Source organism: Pelodiscus sinensis, chromosome 26 (assembly GCF_052426305.1).
Source record: "Pelodiscus sinensis isolate ZL-2025 chromosome 26, ASM5242630v1, whole genome shotgun sequence".
Classification (NCBI taxonomy): domain Eukaryota; kingdom Metazoa; phylum Chordata; order Testudines; family Trionychidae; genus Pelodiscus; species Pelodiscus sinensis.
This window is the reverse complement of record NC_143077.1, coordinates 8,761,122-8,780,851: the sequence shown is the minus strand read 5'-3', so window position 1 is coordinate 8,780,851 and position 19,730 is coordinate 8,761,122. Positions and strand designations below refer to the sequence as shown.

The window sequence follows — 19,730 nt, the reverse complement described above, 5'->3', positions numbered from 1 at the left end:
GCAGGTAAATTTACAGGACAGCATTGGAAAACAGGGCTTCTTCTGGAAGAGTTATTCCTCTCCCCACGAGGAATAAGCCCTCTTGTGCAAGAGCTCTTCCACAAGAAGGCCGTGTAGACAGGCAACATGATTTTCTTGCACAAAAAGCCCTATGGCTAAAATGGCCATCAGAGCTTTCTTGCGCAAGAGAGCGTCCACACTGCCATGGACACTCTTGTGCAAAAACACATGGCCGTGTGGATGCGCTCTTGTGGAAGACCTTTTGCACAAGAATTCTTGCGCAAAACAGTTCTTGCGCAAGAAGCCTGCAGTGTAGATGTAGCCTTAGACACTAACAAATTTAATTGGGCATCAGCTTTCATGGGTAGAAGCCACTTTGTCAGATGCACGGCGACTCCATGCACCTGAAGAAGTGCTTTTTTCCCCCCATGAAAACTTATGCCCAAATAAATCTGTTAGTGCTTAAGGTGCCACAGGACTTCTTGCTATAATTAAAAGTTGTTACAAAAACAATCGGAAGGAGGGCAAGGGTCCAGCTTTCTAGTGGCAGCTACTACTCTGTACGTGCTGGCCCTAGCCTCTTCCTTCTAGAGACAGGGTGCTGTGCAGAACTGCCAGACTGAGCCCATGGAGCAGATCAAGAGGGAAACCTGTCAGGTTCATGGATGGCCCAGTGAAGGCCCAGAGAGGGAAGGCAACCCCTAACCCCGCCCCTTCTGGATGAGGCCCAAGACCCTGCCCTTTTTGCAACTTCCCCCCATCAAGCTAAGCCCTGCCCAACACCTGCCCTGAAGCCCGATCCTTCCTGGCCAGCTGTAGGGCTGGGACTGCCACGCTGTAACCCGAGCACTCTCAGGCAGCCAGGGAGTCGGTCTGCTGCACCACGGTCCCAACCCTTACAGGCGGCCGGGGAGTATAGGCATTTTTGGGAAGGCAATGCCTTCTCATACCTACATTACCACCGCCCCTGGTTAGGCTGCAATGTTCTAGGTGATCCACAAGATCTCTTAGGACTGAGTCTTTACGGACTTGACAGCCGGATGTCAGTCAAAACTTCCTGTTGCCCAGACAGCGTTCTAGAGGCCGAGCACAGAGCTATAAACCAGCCGTGCTGCGACCGTGATAGCTGAATGAGCAATGTGGCTTCACAAGCAGGGGGCTTGTAGCTACCGGGCAAAGGTAGGCCGGCCCGTCTGGCAGCTGGTGGGTGAACAGGGTCTGGAGACCTGAGGCAGGGCTGGGATCCTGGACTTTGCTGGAAGGCAAAATGAGTCAAGCACAAGGCAACAGAGAGACCTTGAGATGCATTTTTTTAAAACGGGTTAATTGACAAACCCCACCAAAGTCACATGCTTTAAAGCCATGAAATCCCTAAGGAAAGGCAGGGCTGTCAGTCATTCTTACAGGGCAAAGGGAGGGCAGGAGAAGGCTCCAGCTATGTGAAGGGGCCAAGCGCCTGTTTCTGTGTTCGGAGCACGTCGGGCAGACTCCGCTGCTGTCACTGACTCCCTGCGCTTCCTTCCCCCAGTTCCATCCCGTTGCCCGGAGGACAGACTGCCGTCCGATCTTCCACCAATACCGGGGTATGTGTCCCTTTGTCACTTCCTTCCGATCAGGGTTGTTTAACCGGAGCTGTGCTTTTTTCAGGGGGCCAGGGAACGGGTATAGCCCTTGATCTCCGCACCGCGTGGTCTGTGGACTGAACACTGGGGTCCCGACTGCTCACAGTGACGTCAGTTGTGTGGGCTCCAAGAAAACTGCTGGCACTAGTTTGCTCTGTTAGCCTGGACCCTGCCTGGAATAGCTGGAAGTAGCTGAGATCGCAGGGTGAAAAGAGATGGGGGGAGGGTGTTTTCCGGGGCACATCCACTGGAAGCAACAGAGCATATGGGTTTCAGAAACATGCTCTTATGGGGTTTCTCCTGGATCCTTTCTTGGCACCCAGTCCAGCCAATGTGAGCTGGACAGAGTAAAGCCTGCACGACTAGGGCCCAACGGCCAGCCAGTCACAGCCCTTTCTTCTGCCTGGCTCCCGGGGTTGCAAGGCAGGGTCGGGTTCTGGCTCCATGGAGCCCTCTCCACTCGCTGGGCTCAGAGTTTGGAAACCCTCAACAATTGCAAATTAGCCCTTGTGCATTTGCAGTTAAAAATGGTGCCGGTTTCTGCTTTCCTCTGTCTGGGCTCTGCAGCTTTATCTACTGAGTCCACCGCCAAAGGGTCTCCAAGCATGAGACATCCGGAGCCCCCGCACAGCGCCAGAGCCACTGAATGTGCGATGTGCATAGCTCCAGGCAATTACCTCTCTCCACCTCCAGGATTTTCCTGTGCTGTTCACCTGCCCCTCTCAAGATGGCAGCAGCTCTCCGGCCCCTCAGCCCACCTGCCCCTCCAGCTCTTTCCACGTGGCTCTTCAAAGCCACCTCCCTGGTGCACTGCGGAGCACGGAAAGGTCCCACCTCCACCCTGATGCAAGCAGATTCTGTACTAACTTTGAAGGCACCTTCCCAATTGACTCCACTTCCCCTTCCCTACATCACGTGCAGCCCGAATGGGGGACAGGGAACGATGCCACTGAAGCCCTCAGCACGGCAAAGTTTGGGTGTCCTTTTCCAAAGCCACTCACCTTGGTCTAACATTGCCAAAGGTGGCCGAGGGTTACATGGGGCCCCCCTTCACGGACTCTGATTTTCAGAGAGCAGGAAGAACCCCCAGCTCCTCTGGCTTCCCTGAGGACGGCTGGTGCTCACCCCAATGGGTCTGTCATTGCGTAGCCAGATTTTAAAGCATCTGAGGTCAGTGGCCACGGGTAAAAATGTTGGCCTGGCTGTGCTGCCCTTTGGACACCAGAGCAGAACTTGGAGATCCGCAGTGTAGCCTTGGGGCCCGTGTTGGTATTTGGGAATTAATATTTAGCTTGGGAAAGCTGGTTATCTGGGGGGGGGGGGATAAAGCACTTGCCGGTGATCTGGGGGGGATGAGGCACGTGCTGGTTATCTGGGGGGAGGGGGTGAAGCACATGCCAGTTATCTGGGGGGGGGGGGGGTGAAGCACGTGCCGGTTATCTGGGGAGGGGGGCGTGAAGCATGTGCCAGTTATCTGTGGGGGGATGAAGCACATGCCGGTTATCTGGGGGGAGGTGTGAAGCACGTGCTGGTTATCTGGGGGGAGGGGGTGAAGCACATACCAGTTATCTGGGGGGGATGAAGCACTTGATGGTTATCTGGGGGGGGATGAGGCATGTGATGGTTATCTTGGGGGGGAGGGGTGTGAAGCACATGCCGGTTATCTGGGGGGGGATGAAGCACGTGCCGGTTATCTGAGGGGAATGAAGCACATGCCGGTTATCTGGGGGGGATGAAGCACGTGCTGGTTATCTGAGGGGAATGAAGCACGTCTTCTGCACAAACTGTGGACTAGAAGCTCTCTGCATGTGTAAATCCACTGCTGCTTGTCCATGAAACGAGAGCCTGTAGTAAACACAGTAGGAAGACAAGAGGTTCTGTCTGGTTGATGCACAGAGTGGATTATTGCACATGTGATTAGTAAATGTCGCGGGGGGGGGGGGAGAAGGATTATTGAACGTAGAACATAGGGGGGCAAGAATTATTGAACATGTGACCACCCCAGAAGGGACACATTGCGATTTTAGAAAGCGAGTTTTTTACTGACTAGACAATGGGCTTACCCTGTATTGCTTGGCTTGGACTGGGCATCTGAAGGGTGCGTTGGCGTTTCAAAAAGTTGGCGTTGCAACACTGGAAATATTTATTCCATGTTTCCTGTTCAGGGAGCTGTGACTCTGCTGCCCCTCGGGGAACTGTTGGTTTGTAGAGAACTGGGGGTGACACTCACACTCAACTGGTGCTATCAATGGTGATGTAGCAGCTAGAGGGCTGATTCTGACCTTTCTGACAAAGGTGCAATTCAGAAGGGGCTCCATCGAAGTCACTGTGGTATAAACCAGGTGTGATGAATTGGGTCCCAGAGATCCCCTTGAGACTGTCACCTGACGTGCTGATCATGCTTCTTAAATCCTATTTTTCAGACTTAATAACATCACTTTTGTTTAGTATCAAGCCCAGTGTAAATAATTGTTACCGCCGGGATGGGGGTGGGGAGGGACACAACAGCTGTGCACATTTCTCTCTCGCTGATAAAGGGAGTGAACTCTATGATCTTCCACTGTGTAAAACGTTCATACTGGTGGAGGCTGTGTTTACACGGGGACGGTTTGGCGAGGAAAGTGCTGTCACCACACAAAAGTTGCCCAAAGTGAAAAACGGTCAAACCATTGTAGATGTTTCATGGCCACATGGCTCACACCCTGTCGACAGATAGAGCAAAGCATTGTGGGTACGCATCCCACAGTGCAGTATGCTGGGAAGGCGGAGCTGCGGGGATTCACACTGGGGTAGGGAGAGAGACAGCTGAAATGGACCTGTTCGGGGGACCATGCTGAGCCCTTTGCTGGACTAGTCACGCCAGGGGTTCCCTGGATGGCCGGGGAACTGTTCCCATGAGGATGGGTTGGGGAACTGGGCCCTTCAACACCCACTGCCCTGGCCTCATGGGTGTACATGACCTGGCCCAGGATCAAGCCAAAGGCCACATGCTGCCATAGCTCAATCCATGCTCTTGAACTTCCACTGAACTGAGTGGGAAAGGAAGAGGGTTCAGCCCCCCAGTTCCTTGTGGTTCTGGGCCCTGACTGCGCTGGTATCCAGAGCCCTTCCCACTGCCCTGCTGATGGTCAGATACAGAGCTGGCTAAACAAGTGGTCCTGGAAGCCATCCGCGCTGGGCTGTATTGAGGAGTAAGCTGTTTGACAACGTTCAACAAATCACAGAATCTCGCTGTACATCCGTTCCCCTTTGTAAAAGAGCGGCTGGAACGTTTTGCCCCTTCCCCGTGGTGGTGTAAAGACCCATTTGCTAATGGTTGCCAAGGGCTCATTGCTAGCCTGAGGAGAGATACAGAAAAAACTAGAGGGATGTGCCCCAGACAGCACCATGTCCAAAGTTGCATGCTCACCAAAAAATCTGGCTAATTTTTGTGCAAAGCCCTTTCCTCCAAGCCCTGTCTCATCATACCTTGCCTGCCCAGAAACGCGGCACCGAATTGGCAGGTAACTTTATCCTTTCCTGCCTTTCCCTTCCTTCCCCCACCCTTCCTTTCTTCTTTCAGAGAGAGAAATTCAGTCAAGTCCTCTGTGCAGAAATTTATTTTAATGTAAACCTAGCTCTAAGGCAGCTTTTTCTCATTTTTAAACTATTTCATATCAACTCTTGGCCTGACATTTGTTTTCTTTGAATTTGCTTGGGAAAAAAAATGGTCTACATTTCTAAGGCTATCTTCTCTGGAATCTTGGCAGGCATTGCGCCCGTATCTTTGAAGAAACTGCAAATGCAAAACAGAAGGCAAATATTAGAGAAATATAAACAAGATTTTCTCCTTGCTCACCCCAGAAATGGGAGCAGCAGACTTTTGTCCTGGGAAGGCAGGAAATCAAGGCACTGATTGGTGGGAGTCATTCAGGTTCAAAGGTCAGGAATGGAGTAACAGGAAGCATTAGGAAGAGACATTCTAACAACCCATTCCCCAAAGGCCAGCATCTGCTCCTGAAACCTGATTACGTTGTACAGATTTAATGTTTCCTCTGGGGGAACAGGCTGCAAGTTACTTCTCCCATTTCATGTATTCTGCTGACTTTCATCAGGTGCCTACTGATGAAAAGCTCTCAGCTGGCTAGTGTTTGAGAGGTAGCCAGCTTCTCCTGCCAACAGCTGGAACAAGGCATCCGCTGGAGGGGGGAAAATGTATGGGTTTCAGATGCCAAGCCCACTGTACCACAACAAATTTCATATGGTATTTATTTTCTATCTATTGTACCTTTCCAAAGCATGAGACGGAGCTCATGAATATATTTATGTGCTTACCACTGGCACTCTTTGAAAGAGAGAGCGACTTAGACTGAAAGAATAAGAATAATAAAAAAAAAAACCCTCCAGCTTTGAAACATTTTCTTTGTCTGAACAAAGAAATTAGGCACATTGTTATAGCGCTGTGCAACAACCGTCATATAAGATTATATAGGCAAGCACAGCTTGTTTCCCTTGTCACTTTCAGTCTGTGTGTCTGGGAGCAATTAGAATGTCTGAGATGTAAAAAATTCTAAGAAGGGGAAAATCCACTTGGGAGGCAGGAGTAGGTTTCTGTGTGCATGTAAGGAAGTGCAGAGTGTTGCCATCCTAAAGGAGGCATGTTGTGTTGATTCGGCAATTGAATTCTGATCAGGCCATAACTTTTTTTTTACATTGTGTGATTCGTTGTGATGTGAAATAGAAAGAGACTCACATATTGTAGAAGAGGTAAGATTATAGCACGGATAGTTAGATTTCCAGAGCTCTTGTTTTCATTGTAAAGGTTCTTTCTTCATGAGGGTCAAGGAAGATGTCAGCAGCAGAATAGAATGTTGGAGGACAGAGACATCCTTAGACATATGCAGAATACACAGCTGCACAGGGGCACCCGAAAATTTAGGGCACCGCTGGGTCTTAATGTCCACCCCGCCACCTCTCCCTGGTCTGTGACTCTTCTTCCTCTGGAGAGGATCTAGTTAACTTAAAAGTGGAAAAACACCCACCAGAGTGATGAGCAGAACACTTGAACCTGTGAAAGAGGCAGTCAAGTGGCAGCAAAGCCTTTTAACAGTCCTGCCAGTTTCTGAATGTACTGTGTCACTCGACAGGACCTGAGTTGGACATTTGCTTTCAAATGTTTCATTCAGGTGTTGCTGAAGATGATCAAATCACAGCTCTAAAAAAGCATCATGCCCCCCACCCTGGGCCCTGTAAATCCTAAAGACGGCCCTGGTAGAGGACACAGAGTATCCTGCACGCCAAGAGCAGGGTTTGGGATGACTTCATGGCCCTTGTTGCTGTCCCTAAGGAACTGAGAGGGCGGACACTGAAGCTTGATCCCCTTACACTGGCTGTTTTCAGAGATGAGTTAAGCAAGCCTGTTATCCTGTCTCTGCCTCCAGGCTCTGAGTAATGTGCTAAAGATAAAAACTAGCTCCTCAGCTGGTGTGAATTAGCTTCATTAACTCTGATGGAGCCACACTGATGTACGCCACTCGAGGATCTTCTCTAGCATACGATTATGTTGGAGGGCGGGGAGGGAATTACTTTGGTAAAATGTTGCCCCTTAATACCATAGGTCTGTTCTCAGTGCCTGAGACACCCTTGCTTCCATGCTGGTCCCCACGTGTCCTCGTTTATATCTGGCCATTGTTATGCCATGGTGGGAGAGTGAGTTCTAGCCCTGTGCTCCTGTAGATTTCTCATTGTAGGAGTGTTTATTGCCAGTGCTCATGTGAATGGCAGAAAGAACTAGACACTGCTCAGGCCAAGAGCCAAGCAGAATTCAGAAAGGATTTGTCATGGCTGTGGATATTGGGAACATCAACAGTTACATCAGATAGAACCCTAGGCCCGGAAGGAACCTTGAGAGGTCATCAAGTCCAGTCCCCTGCACTGCACCAAGCACCATTTAGAACATTCCTGGCTGGTGACTGTCTAACCTGCTCTTAAAAAAATCTCCAGTGATGAAGATTCCACAACCTCCCTAGCAATTTATCCCAGTGCGTAAGCACCTTGACAGTTAGGAAGTCCAACCTAAACCTCCTTCACTGCAATGTAAGCCCATTGCTTCTTGTCCTATTGTCAAAGGTTATGGAGAATAATTTGTCTCTCTCCTCCTTATAAATATCATTTGGATCCTTGAGAGCCTTTTTCATTACCTTCTCAGTCTTCTCTTTTCCAGACTAAACAAACCCGATTCGTTAAATCTTTTAATCTTTAATTCTTTTCATAGGTCATGTTTTCTAGACCTTTAATCATTTTTATTGCTCTTCTCTGGACCGTCTCCAATTTGTTCACATCTTTCCTGAAATGTGGCGCTCAGAACTGGACACAATATGCTGCACTGATTAGGCCTCCGTTGGTGTAGAGTGGAAGAAGTACTTCTGTGTTGCTTACAACACTCCTGCTAATACATCCCAGAATGGTGTTTGCTTTTTTTGCAGCAGTTTCACACTCTTGATTCATATTTAGCTTGGGATTTACAATGACCCCTAGATCCCTTTCTGTAGTACTCCCTCCAAGATAGGATTAAATAAATGGGATAAGGTATATAAAACCTCCTGCTTCAGGGTATAAGCTGTCTTTTAGCTAACAGAGGTCAGGAAGAAATTCACCTTTGGGGCTGGTTACTCCGTTGTGGAGAGTTCTTGCACTTTTCTCTAGCCATTGTCAGAGGGTATGTCTACACTACAGCGTTATTTCGAAATAGCTTATTTCAAAATAACACGTCTACACACAAAATGCATTTCGAAATAGCTTTTTGCTATTTCGAAATAGCGCGTCCACACTGATTGGATGCTGAATCGCATTTAAGGCCGGCCGGAACTGGTTCCAGCAGGGCATCAGGTCAGAAGTTACCTTGTGGCCAGGGCAGCCAGAAGGGCACCCTGGGAAGAGCTGGAGGCCCCCTACTTCAAAATAAGTGTCTACACAGCGCTTATTTTGAAATAGCAATTTAGAAATTGGTGCTATTCCTCATAGAATGAGGTTTACCAATTTTGAAATAAGCCCTCCACTATTTCGAATTAGTTTCGAAATAACGGAATGGCTGTGTAGACGCTAGGATAGTTATTTTGAAATAACGGCTGTTATTTTGAAATAACTTTGCTGTGTAGACATACCCAGAGAGAGGATGTTGGGCTTGACTGGGGATGGTGCTGACCGCATCTGGGAAGAGCCATTAATGAACGAGTATTTTTAAAGACAGGACCATACCATTAAGTGTGTCTCATGCCAAGTGCTAAAACATACCGCACACGTCTAGACTACAGGCTTTTGTCAACAGAAGTTTTGTCGACAGATACTGTCGACAAATCTTCTGTCGACAAAGAGTGTCTAGACTACATCCAGTTCTGTCGACAAAGCAAGCCGCTTTGTCGATATGACAGTGTAGACACAAAGCACAGTGTAGATGCAATAATGCCTTCTGTCGACAGAACTCTGTTGACAAAAGGCGTTATTCCTCATAGAATGATGTTTACAGCCATCAACAAAACTGCTGAGTTCTGTCGATGTTATCATAGAATCATAGAATCATAGGACTGGAAGGGACCTCGAGAGGTCATCGAGTCCAGCCCCCAGCCCTCAAGGCAGGACCAAGCACCGTCTACACCATCCCTGACAGATGTCTATCTAACTTGTTCTTAAATATCTCCAGAGAGGGAGATTCCACCACCTCCCTTGGCAATTTATTCCAATATTTGACCACCCTGACAGTTAGGATTTTTTTCCTAATGTCCAATCTAAACCTCCCTTGCTGCACTTTAAGCCCATTACTCCTTGTCCTGTCCTCAGAAACCAAGAGGAACAAATTTTCTCCTTCCTCCTTGTGACACCCTTTTAGATATTTGAAAACTGCTATCATGTCCCCTCTTAATCTTCTTTTTTCCAAACTAAACAAGCCCAGTTCATGAAGCCTGGCTTCATAGGTCATGTTCTCTAGACCTTTAATCATTCTTGTCGCTCTTCTCTGTGCCCTTTCCAATTTCTCCACATCTTTCTTGAAATGTGGCACCCAGAACTGGACACAGTACTCCAGCTGTGGCCTAACTAGTGCAGAGTAGAGCGGCAGAATGACTTCACGAGTTTTGCTTACAACACACCTGTTGATACAACCTAGAACCATATTTGCTTTTTTTGCAACAGCATCACACTGTTGACTCATATTCAACTTGTGGTCCACTATGACCCCTAGATCCCTTTCCGCCATGCTCCTTCCTAGACAGTCGCTTCCCATCTTGTATGTATGGAACTGATTGTTCCTTCCTAAGTGGAGCACTTTGCATTTCTCTTTATTAAACCTCATCCTGTTTACCTCTGACCATTTCTCTAACTTGCTAAGGTCATTTTGAATTATGTTGACAGAACTCAGCGGCAGTGTAGACGCAGGTATAGTTTTGTCGAGAAAAGTTCACTTTTGTCGACAAAACCCTGTAGTCTAGACACACCCACCTTGTGGGGCTTGATCTTCAAATGACAGGTACTCACCACTGGAAATCAGGCAGAGTGTCCAAAATCACTAGAAACTGGCTCCCAGAAGGACTTAAATTATGTATCAGAACAGACTCTTGGGGTCCCCAAAGAAACCTTGGAAAGACACCTCATCTCCTCTAGTCCCACAGCCTGTTGAATTGTGCAGGTGTAACCATCTTTGTGAAAGAACCAGAGAAAAGGCTGCGTGGATTCCACAAGGCATTGCCTGACCCCGGGGAGATTCCCTGGCGTGTGCACTGCTGCAGATGAGTCGAGATGATCACAGTGGTCCCTTCTGGTTTTGACACTGGTGAAACTTTTTCCCAAGGCTGGGAGCTCTCTGAACATCTTGAGCAACATCCCGAGGGGAAGGTCACCACCTCTGAGGTACAAAGACAGCCAGAACACCTCGGATGATACCAAGCCATACAACTAGCCAGCTGTTCGGGACAGCTCTCTCAAGAAAGGACAATCCTGGGAAAAACTGGTGAGGCCACCTTTGGAGTATTGCATCCAATTCTGCCCCTTCCCCCCATTACAGAAAGGATGTGGATGCATTGGAGGGAGTCCAGTGGAGGGCAACAAAAACGATTAGAGGGCTGGAGCACATATCTTATGAGGAGAGGCTGATGGATTTGGGCTTATTTAGTCTACACAAGAGAAGTGTGAGGGGGGATTTGATAGCAGCTTTCAACTACCTGAAGGGGGAGTTCCAAAGAGGATGGAGAGAGGCTGTTCTCAGAGGGGGTAGCTGACAGAACGAGGAGCAATGGTCTCAAGTTACAGTGGGGAAGGTCTCGATTGGATATTAGGAAAAACTCTTTCACTAGGAGGGTGGCGAAGCACCAGAGTAGTATATACTCACCAGAATGGGTTGCCAAAAGAGGTGGTGGAATCTCCATCTTTAATGGACAGGAGCACCCAGTGACTAAGGGATTAAACTCAGGCAGCTAGCAATTGTGTTGGCCAGGGGGCCGGAAGAACCAATTGAGATAGAGTGTTGAAATTTGAACTGGATATAGATTCCTTGCCTGCTTTCTTAGTGTGGGAGAGAAAAGCCAGGAGTTGAGAGACATGGAATGATCTAAACCCACGCAGGATTGCCATGTCTCCAAGAAATTTGGGGCATGGGAGTGGACTGAACAAAGAGAAAATTGGAAGTAAGTAAAGAGAAAATTTAATCTAGTTGCGTTCAGGGTAATTTTTCTTTATTTTGTGGTTTGGTTTGAACTGCTCTGTATGAATCTTTGCCGTCCCTCCCCATTTACCATCTAGCATTTTACCCAGAGACGTTTCTCTGTGTTTTCTTTAGTTGTTCTATAATATCTAGCAACCAAGTATGCTTTATCAAGTTTATCTTTTGTTTTGTAATAAAAAAAAATCACTTTTTTTGATTCTTGTGTCCTGGAAGATCTGTCTGTCTGTGTGTATCTGTATGCCTCAAACTGAGAGGTCAGCTACTTAGAGACTGCAGCTTTGTTAGTCACTATGGTGCCACAGGACTACTTGTTTTTAAAAGTTGTTTTTAAAGTTGCAGCCTAACACAGCTACCCCTCTGAGACTTTATCGCAGTAATGACACATCAAAGGGATAAGCTCATGCAGTTCTAGGCCATTCCTGGTAGGGGGCAGCAGACAATCCCAAACAGCTCTCTGTTAATCATCAGTGGTTCCCACCCTTTTCAATATATTAACATTTGATAGACCCCCCCCAAATGATCCACTTTTGCTCGTGGCCCAACTAAACCCTTCCCACCACTCTACTAGCTTTCAATGGTTAGAGCGGGGTGACGTATTCAAAAAAGAGAAAAAAATGGTTAAAAGTGACAGACCCGTTTCTAAGCTGACTCCAGATACAGTCACAGCTTGTCAGCTTCAGCGTGGGCGGAGGGAAGTGCAAACTGCAGGGCATGGAGCTTCTTAGATCCCATCGGCTGCCCACACTTCTTCCTCAGCTCCTGGCCCCTTCATCCCCTGCCCCTCCACAGAGTGAGGAGGCTCTCATGGCCAAAGGGAGCTGTGGAGCTGCCAGCTCCTCAAGGGCAGAACTTCGGGAGCGCAGGTGGCGGGGCAGCAGCCACGCGCTCTGGATCGTGGCTTGCTTTTGATCCCATTCCCCAGGTGCGAAGAGAACGAGGGGAAGATGCTTGCATCCTGTGCATGCCTCTCACACACCAGCCAGGCGTGAGAGGCATGCATGGCATGCAAGCACTTTCCCCATGCTCCCTTAGCTTCCGGAGAACAGGATCAAAAGCAAGCTGCATCCTGGCACACACGGCTGCTGCTTCCCCCGCCCCCCACTCCCCCCACCGCACTCTGGGAAGGGGGGAGAAGAAAAGGAAAAGAAAAGTCAGGATCAGGCCCACCACAGTGGGCCAGATCCTTACTTTTAAAAACTTTCTGCGGACCACATGCAATGCTCTTACGGACCCCCACGGGTCTGTGGGCCCCAGATTGGGACCACTGACCTACATGACCAATGTCACAGCTCATTTCCCCCTTCCGGGGCACTGTTTTTTTTATATATCAGACCCGTGCTAGCTGCCAGGCAGCCTTGGATGGAGTCTCACCAGCCTATAACAAAATGCTGAGTCCCACTGTAAATACCTCATCTGTGAGTTCACCTGTAAATACATTTCCCCCGAGCCAGTAGTAATTCCTGGTTTCTGTACTGCATGCTGAATTGAGTGGGCCAATTCTTATATCCTCTTTTATCCTATTAATTACAGTCAGTGCCGAATTTGGTCCAGTATGTGTCAATCAGTGGGGCGAAGAAAGCATGAAATTACCTTGGCCTGCTAATTTTGTATTTTGCAACATGAATATCTTTGGACCAGATCTTATGCTACTTAGGTATTGCTGTGCTCAGCATGGCAATGCCTAACTGATGCAGGAGTCTAAAGAACTTGAAAAATCTGGGTCTTACCTGCTTACAAACATGTGATTGTAGTTGGCATTCAGCCAAGAGTTCTGAAAGGGCGCAGATATGAAATTGCGGAAACACTAAGGGTGTGTCTAGACTATGTGGTTCCATTGACGGAGCCATGTAAAGTAGTTTACTCAACATAGTCAATGAAGCAGGGATTTAAATAATCCCCGCTTCATTAAAATAAAAATGGCCGCTGCGCTGTACCGACAATCAGCTGATCCAGCACAGCGTGGCAGTCTAGATGCGGCGCGGTCGACAAGGGAAGCCTTTGTCGACCGCTCCATGAAACGAGGTTTACAGGAGTGGTCGACAAAGGCTTCCCTTGTCGACTGCGCCATGTCTAGACTGCCGCGCTGTTCCGGATCAGCTGATTGTCAGCACAGCGTGGTGGCCATTTTTATTTTAATGAAGCGGGGATTATTTAAATCAAAACTATACCTGCATCTACACTACTGCCAAGTTCTGTCGACATAATGTTGACAGAACTCAGCAGTTTTGTCGATGACGGTAAACCTCATTCTACGAGGAATAACGCCTTTTCCGACAGAGTTCTGTCAATAGAAGGCGTTATTGCATCTACACTGTCCTTTGCGTTTACACTCTCATGTCGACAAAGCAGCTTGCTTTGTCAACAGAACTGGATGTAGTCTAGACGCTCTTTGTCGACAGAAGCTTTGTCAACAGTATTCTGTCGACAAAGATTCTGTGGACAAAAGCCTGTAGTCTAGACATACCCATAGATGAACATAATTTGTTGGAAAAAAAGACAACATAATTTCGGTAAAGTGAAATCACACCTCACGAATCTACTAGAATTCTTTGAGGGGGCCAACAAGCATGGGGTATGTCTACACTACAGCACTAATTCGAACTAACTTAATTCGAATTAGTTAATTCGAACTAAGCTAATTCGAACTAGTGCATCTAGACCTAAAAACTAGTTCGAATTACCGTTTTGCTAATTCGAACTAGCATGTCCACATTGAGTGCACCCTGAACCGAGGTTAAGGTTGGCTGGAAGCAGTGCCGGCAGTGCATCAGATTAGGACTTAGAGCGTGGAGCTGCTGTCTCAGGCTAGCCGAGGGCTGTGCTTAAAGGGACTCAACCCCCACCCCGGACAGACAGTTCTCAGGGGTTCCCCGCTCGCTTGTCTAACTCGATGAGGGACAGCAAAACAGTCCTGACTTGGAGTGCCCTGAATGCCCACACTCGGCACATCACAGCACTCAGCCATCAGCCCGGCTGCACTTGCCGCAGGCTGCCATCCGGGGGCGGGGTCAATCAGAGGGCTGCAGGGGAGCTTCCACCCCGAGGAGCCCGCAGAGCCACCCCAGTCCTCCCTATCGGGGGCGCGTACCCCATTCCTCCCTCACCTCCTTCCACTTACCTCTTCCTAGCCCCCCTTCCTGATGTACAAAATAAAGGACACATGTGTTCAAAAATAGAAACTCTCTTTATTGAACAAAACTCGGGGAGACTGGGAAAAGGAGGTGGGAGAGGGGAAGAGAGAGGGTGGGAGAGGGAAGGGCAACTAAAATGATCAGGGGTTTGGAACAGGTCCCATATGAAGAGAGGCTAAAAAGACTGGGACTTCTCAGCTTAGAAAAGAGGAGACTGAGGGGGGATATGATAGAGGTCTATAAAAGTGCGAGTGGTGTGGAGAGGGTGCATCAAGAAAAGTTCTTCATTAGTTCCCATAATAGAAGGACTAGAGGACACCAAATGAAATGAATGGGTAGCAGGCTTCAAACTAAGAACAGAAAGTTCTTCTTCACAAAGCAAATAGTCAACCTGTGGAACTCCTTGCTGCAGGAGGCTGTGAAGGCTAGAACTATAACAGAGTTTAATGAGAAGTTAGATAAATTCATGGAGGCTGGGTCCATGGAGTGGTATTAGTCAGGGGATAGAAATGGTGTCCCTGGCCTCTGTTTTGGAAGGCTGGAGATGGATGGCACGAGACAAATGGCTTGGTCATTGTCTTCGGTCCATCCCCTCCGGGGTAGCTGGTGTTGGCCGCTGTCGGCAGACAGGCTACTGGGCTTGATGGACCTTTGGTCTGACCCAGTACGGCCATTCTTATGTTCTTATGTTCTAAGCTCAGGGCTCAGGGTCGGGGGTCTCACTGAACCACCTTGATTTTCATGCAAACCTGCTCCTGGGTGGCCACGCTGGCAGCTATCCTGCCCTAGACAGCCACTTTCCTGTGCCTAGTGCGGAGGCCGTGGATGAGGTCCACGATCTCCGCACTAGACCAGGTGGGCGCCCGCCTCTTGCGGCCCTGGGCAGGCTCCTGGGAGCTGCCAGCCTGGTCCCAGGAAGAGGCGGAGGGCTGGGTGGCAGCGGGTGGCTGGTTTGTGGCGTGCCAGGTGCAGGGTCTGCTGGCTGGGTGCTGGCAGGCTTGCACCTGGCATGGGCTCCGTAGCCAGACTGTGCCCCTTTAAGGGCTCCGTGGCTGGGAGGCGGGCAGAAGAGTTTCCCTGGTGGTGCCCAGAGTGGCCACCAGGGAAAGCTGGGGGGGCTAGCCTCCCACTAGTTCGAATTAAGTGGCTACACAGCCCTTAATTCGAACTAGGCGTTAGTCCTCGTAGAATGAGGTTTACCTAGTTCGAATTAAGCGCTCCACTAGTTCGAATTAAGTTCGAACTAGCGGTTTGTATGTGTAGCGCCCATCAAAGTTAATTTGAACTAACGTCTGTTAGTTCGAATTAACTTTGTAGTGTAGACATACCCATTTGGACAAGTGGAAAACCTTTGACAGGGTCCCTCACCAAATGGGTCTTTTAAGTAAAGTAAGCTGTCATGGGATAGAAGGGAATGGCTTCTCATGGACTGATAACTAGTTAAAAGTTAGGAAACAAAGGGTAGGAATAAATGGTCAGATTTCAGAATGGAGAGAGGTAACTAGCGGAGTCCTGTCCTATTCAACATATTCATAAATGATCTGGAGAAAGGGGCAAACAGTGAGGTGGCAAAATTTGCAGATGATACTAAACTGCTCAAGATAGTGAAGTCCAAAGCAGACTGTGCTGAGCTCCAAAAAGATCTCACAAAATTAGGTGACTGGGCAAAAAAATGGCAAAGGAATTTTAATGTTGATATATGCAAAGTAATGCATATTGAAAAACATAATCCTAACTATACGTACGATATGATTAGAACTAGAGAGATCTTGGAGTCATTGTGGATAGTTCTCTGAAAAAAGCCATTCAGTGTGAAGCAGCAGTCAAAAAAGCAAATAGAAAGTTAGGAACAATTTAAAAAGAGATAGAGAATAAGACAGAGAATATCTTATTGCCTCTATATGAATCCATGGTACACCCGCATCTTAAATACTGCATGCAATTGTGGTTGGTTCGTCTCAAAAAAGACATCTTCAATTGAAAAAAGTTCAGAAAAAGGCAACAAAATGATTAAGGGTTTGTAACAGCTGCCGTATGAGGAAAGGTTAAAAATATTGGGACTTTTCAGCTTAGAAAAGAAGAGACTAAGGAGGCATATGATAGTGGTCTATAAAATCATGACTAGTGTGAAAAAAGTGAATAAGGAAAAGTTGTTTACTTGTTCCCATAACACGAGAATTAGAAATTAATGAAATGAATAGGCTGAAAACAAACAAGAAGGCAGTATTTCTTCACACAACACACAGTCAACCTGTGGAACTCCTTGCCAGAGGATGTTGTGAAGACCAAGACTTTAACAGCATTCAAAAAAAGACTAAAAAATTCATGGAGGTTAGCTCCATCCATGGCTATTAGCCAGGGTGAGTAGGAATGATGCCCGTAGCCTCTGTTTGTCAGGGCTGGGAATGAGTGACAGAGTGGGGGATCACTTGGTGGTTCCCTGTTCTGTTCATTCCCTCTGGGGCATCTGGCATTGGCCACTGTTGGAAGACAGGGCACTGGGCTAGATGGACCTTTGGTCTGACCCAGTCTGGCTGTTCCTCTGTTCTTATGATTGCAGTTCAGATCTCCAGCTAGTCTCATGTAAGAGCACAAGAGCCCATGGGCCATGATTCAGCTCTCTGTTGCGTGGGTGGGAAGCTGGAATCATAAGGCTTTCCCCAGTTTGGAAAAGCAGATTGATGGGGCCCCCACTTGTAACAGAGAGGTGGGGACCAGCCCCAAATGCACAGATCCTAAACCTCATTGCGAGGCAGAGGGTGAAACTTTCTTTCGTGCAGAGAGTTCACATGAGGCCTAGACACCACTTTTGAGTCCCACAAAAGAGAAGACTGAGAGGGGACATGATAAAAGCTTTCAAGTACCTAAAAGGTGTTTCAAGGAGGAGGGAGAAAAATAAATCTTAACTCCTGAGGATAGGACAAGAAGCAATGGGCTGAAATTTCAGCAAGAAAGATTCAGGTGGGACATTGTAGAAAAAATTCCTGAAAAGTAGAACAAATTCCTACTTGTCAGGGTGGATAAACACTGGAGTAAATTGCCTAGGGAGGTTGTGGAATCTTCATCCCTGGAGATATTTAAGAGAGGTTTGGATAGACCTCTCTCAGGGATGATCTAGATGGTGCTTGGTCCTGCCGTGAGGGCAGAGGACTGGACTTGATGACTTCTTGAGGTGCCTCCCAGTTCTAGTGTTCTATGATTCTATGTTTCTATATCACTGAAGTCACTGCACTGGGGTGAATTTATATAACTGGAGGCGGTGGCAAGAAACCTCCCATTGGCTTGTGCACGGTCTGGATTTCTCCCATAATCTCTCCTCCCAGGAATTAACAGTCTAAAGGCCTGATTCTGCCCCCCCCTTACTTGCACGGAGTAGCACTTATGCATGAGGGTAGTCCTAGCAAGGTGGACTATCCCAGACAGACCCAGCATTAGCTCAGCTGGAAGGCCAAGCTCCAAAATTATAACTTAAACCCCCCCAGTAAAGATCCATTTCTCTAGTGGATTATTGTTGAAAGTCTTCATGGATTAAATGTATTTTAAAGGAAGGATTTGACTCAGAAGAGGGTGGCTGTTTGCACATGAGACAATTCCAGACACATGCTGCTCAGCTTAAATTGCTTGGGAGTTCAGTCTGAAACTCGTAACTTTATCCAAATAGCTGAAAAATGATTTATGGACTCCTGGGGAATTTACATATCTACAAGCAGATTAACAGCCAATGTGTCTGGAAAGTCATGAGTGGAGTTAGAAAATGACTCGCACAGTGGAGAGACCAGTCTGGAAGCCTCAGCCAAGCTCGTTACAGACATTTGACTTCAAGGCAGCGGCTAAAGAAACCCCAAAAGAACAGGAAACTGTCAGTTAAAAGGAAGAACATGCCAGCAAGGCTCTCTTGACAGCTGTAAAATTAACTGTCCCAATTACTTTAAATCACCTGGCAGTGATATTATTTAAATATTGGAACTAAAGGGGGCGGGGGAAGAGGAAAGGAGGAATGAAATCAGGGGATTTTCAACCTATGACATTAAAATGAAATGAGCGGCAGAATAAACATTGAAAAAAAGTTTCCCTTTCCAGTCCACCGTCTTCACCATCAAAGAGTTGGGAAGCTAAGATTATGTACCTTGGCTTTTTCTACATGAGAATCAGTTCTTGGAGCAGTTCTCAAATTTGTTGCCTCTTGTGGCCAGAAGAGCAACAGAAAAACCCAAATGACAAGAAAGCCCGTGCCTGGAAAAATAGCTAAACATAGGACACAGCAAATTTAAAACTTGGAACTCCGAAAATAATGCTACATCGGGAAGAAAACACTGCCGGATCAACATTGCTCTAAATTTACTGGAGATGCAAGAGGCAGCTTCTGGTAACACTTTGTGCTGGAAGCATCTGAAGGAGGCGTCTCCAATGCTAATGACAACTGTAAAGAGCTGGAAGATCCTGGTTTTGAAACTGTGCGCTAATAACTCCAAAACTAATAAAGCAGTTGAAGGCTTCGTGGCACATGTATTGACAGTTCTCCACAGTCACCTGAGGCTGTTAGTGTACAGAGAGTTTTCCATCCTCTGGATTAATATGAAGGGCCTTTTGAGAAGACAGATGGTTTACAGATGCCATTACTGACGGCTTTGTATTATTAATCAGAATCACCATAAAAATTCTTGCAAACAGCGAAGGGAGAACTCTGAGGTTTGTGCCCAGATAATAAAATTACTCGATAGTGACGGATGTGTTTTAAATCTTGTGACAGACACGAGACTGGAATCATTCCTACAGAGAGCTCTTGCCCAACAATCACTGGCTATTTAAAATATATGATCCATCAAGAAATGAAAGTTACCTTTTGGATTTCATGGCCTTTCCCAATTCATTCGGTTTTGGCTCCATAGGATGCAAGAGCTCATGAGCCATACCCAACCAGCTGATTGGTCAGTCTGGATCAGTTGACAAAGGGAAAGTGTTCACATCTGTTTTGCGCTTACATTGTTCAGTGGATCTATTTCACCATTTCCCCCCACCCAGAGGTATGATTAGCAAGCAAATTATTACATGCAATTGAGTTGCTATCCATTTAAATCACTGGAATTGCTTTACTATGAATGAGAGAGATGCCAAAGCTACAACACACAGAGAATATTCTCCTTTCTACAAGTCCCATCAAAGGGCCAATATTTATCCTTAACATAGGTCAGCCTCTTTTTCCAAGTATGCTGCTCAGATGATACCGTAATGAACATGGTAGAAATGTACAGTGTAGAAATGTGATTTGTTTCTCATAACATGAGG

At 47.3% G+C, this 19,730-nt stretch overlaps 1 protein-coding gene across 2 annotated transcripts in view; it reads left to right on the top strand.

The window, feature by feature from the left end:
• Positions 1-19,730, top strand: part of COL8A2 (collagen type VIII alpha 2 chain) — a 194,474-nt gene that overhangs the window by 61,492 nt on the left and 113,252 nt on the right. The window contains exon 2 of one of the 2 annotated variants that reach the window (XM_075909154.2): positions 1,529-1,583. The exons of the other annotated variant lie outside the window; for it this stretch is intronic. The gene's annotated coding sequence lies outside the window, so the exon portion shown is untranslated. The remainder of the gene's footprint in view (positions 1-1,528; positions 1,584-19,730) is intronic. 2 annotated transcript variants of the gene reach the window in all.